Below are 2,928 nucleotides of genomic sequence, written 5' to 3' on the forward strand. Positions count from 1 at the left end.
TGTTTCATAAAATGTATTTGTGGTAGCCTAATACATGTTCCAGGTTGAAGGTTGCTCTACCAGTAGTTAGAGTTATTGCTAGATTTAGAGAATGAAAATACCAGACAGCTAGTTAGATCAGATTTCACATAAACAATAAATGCATAGTCTCATGAACTAACCCTGATATACATACACTAAAAAAGTATTCATGGTTTATATGAAATTCAAATTTAGTTGGGTGTTCTGTGTTTTACATGGTAACCCTACATACTTTTTTTCTAGAGCAAAGTCTTCTTAGGGCTCTTGGGAGGTGGTGTCTTCCATGTACATAATGAAACTCCTCAAGGCAAAATCATATTTATCTCATCTTTGCAATTTTGATTTTGGTCAGCATAGAGAGCTAACATGTATCAAGTAATACCTGCAGCCTGTTCAAACCTATGAATGCTGGTGTTCCACAGGTGATTACTGAGGGGAAGAGAACTAACCTTGCCTTGGCTTCTGAACACTGGGTTTCTAGACTGATCTTTCCATAATATTTGGTATCCTCCATGAGAACAACCAATTTGTTCCTGACTCTTCTACTCATCTAGACTTCTGTTTCTACACTCAATTGCATACATTTTTATGCTCAGATATTTCCTTATTTAAGTCTATGTGCTCAGAGGTAGCCTTTTCACTTGGTTTTATGCCCTTGCATGTGCAAGAACTTCCCAGAGGCTTCCAAATTCACTCTAAATAAAATTCAAATGCTTTGCAACAGCTTACAAAGCTAAAGGAATCTTGCTGAGTTCAGTTCATTCCATCCTTACTTCTGCTTTAGCCACACCAGTTCTCACCTCAAGATTTGCATTATCTGTTCTTTATAACCTAAGTATTTGCTGAAGATCTTCACATGTGACACTCACTTCATTCAGGTCTTTGTTTACATGCTATATCCTCAGGGGAGACCTTTTATTTTTTTTGGCATCTTGATGATAATAATAGCTTCTATCCCTGTCAAGCTCCACAGACTGTCTTGAATCTTTTTGGTTGTGACCAAACAATGGAATTTTTGCTGCACATGCTTGGGGAAAAATTCAATGGCTCTCTATCTGAGCTTGGCAGCTGACACAGCAGGATGCTTGGAAGCATAGCATTACTTTTATTTCTGCTTTTCAAATTTCATAGGAGTTTATTTGAGAAAAGTAAAGTTACAATTTAAAACACTAGCTGTGTGAAAGTCTGTAAATGTGGGTGACCTCCCTTCAATTAAAGTAACAAGATAGTCCCCTGACAGACCAGGGGATTCTAAATTCTGTCCAGTTGACAATTAACACTAACCATCACACCTGCTTAGTCCTCTTTGGAAATAGCTTTAGGGACACTCAGATGTGTGTTTTGAAAACCTTTTGGGTGCTTCTCAATCTAATGAGGTTGACAATAAAGATTAACCATGCTAACTATAATCAGTAAGAGTTTGCAATCTCAAATGCATTTCCTCTACCCAAATTCAGGCTGCTTTACTCATCATAGATATGTGACTATGCCTCTTTTTTTTCTTTTTACATGTACAGTGGAAGCAAAGGTTGTGTGAATTTCTCCTGGGGAGATGTCAACAGATAGCTACTAAATATGGCTCCAGTGACAAACTAAAGGAGCAATTTCTCTTAGGTCCAGCTTGGTGAATATGTGAATCTATTTGGCTACTTACAGAACATGGACCACTTTTATAACAACCACATCCTCAAGTCTCCACCTGTATGTATAATGATTTTCCCATAGATGCAGAGGTGATTCTCCTCTCATGGCCTTCCACAATATTACCAGCATAAAAAGGTTCACAAACTTCTAACACAACCCTTAACACAATCCCTCAACCATAAAATTATTTTGTTGCTAATTCATAACTGTAGTTTGATAGTGTTATGAATTGCAATGCAAATATCTGATATGCAGAACATCTGATATGCAACCTCCCAAAGGGGTCTTGAACCACATGTTAAGAACTATTGCTTTAGCACATTCAAAGTCCCACTAAGCTTGGAAAGATTTATATACAGCTTCAAAGAAGACAGAATGCAGTGACTGAACACTTAGGTGATAAGGATTCTCCTCACCACCTGTTTCTATGAAGGAAGATCAAAACATCACCTTGTCTGTGCCAGTATCATAGCTTCTCTAATTAAGGTAGTGGCTGCTATGCTCAAAGGACAGAGTACATATTAGCACATAGCTTTGTCAGTCCACTAATACTCGTATTGGGCCAGCTTATTATATAGCTCAGTAGAGAAGTAGTAGCTTTTGACTCACAGGATGTTCTTACAAATAAATCATCACCATGCATTGATTGCTAAACCAGCGTTATACAGTAGGACATATACAATCTGGACATTTTTATTGGAAATCTACCCTTGGCTATGAAAGGGGAATTTAAGCTTTTGGTACCAATTGGATTCCCCAGGGGACAGAGTGTGAAATGAATGTGCACAAAGATTTGGAAGGAAAGAACTAGGGTAAATCTGGGCATTAGGTAAAAGAGGGGAGCAGGAATGAAGAGGTGACATGGCCTGCAGTCACATCTTGGTCTATTTCATGAGGAGCACTTTTCCTTAAACCTTTCTTGAATTGGCGTGGCCTTTGTATGTAGGCATTAGACAAATATCTGATACAAGCCATACCTGAACAAAAATGTGGCATTGGGTGAGGCTATTTATTTAATCACAGGCAATTTCTAAACAGGGCTGACAGTTGAGGGCTACCTTCTCGTGGTACTCCCAATATTTTCTCCTTCCTATTTTTCTTGAGGGCCACTGGGAATCACACTCTGTGTCTATTATCTGATCTCTAAGCATCATAATCCTTATATTACTGACTCTCACGTATTTAAATAAATCACCAATAAGGAAGAAATTCCAGTGTTTTCTTTGCAGCAGTAAGCATCAATTGATCCATTTCTTACTTCTA

This window comes from Rattus rattus, chromosome X (assembly GCF_011064425.1).
Source record: "Rattus rattus isolate New Zealand chromosome X, Rrattus_CSIRO_v1, whole genome shotgun sequence".
In the NCBI taxonomy this organism is placed as follows: Eukaryota; Metazoa; Chordata; class Mammalia; order Rodentia; family Muridae; genus Rattus; species Rattus rattus.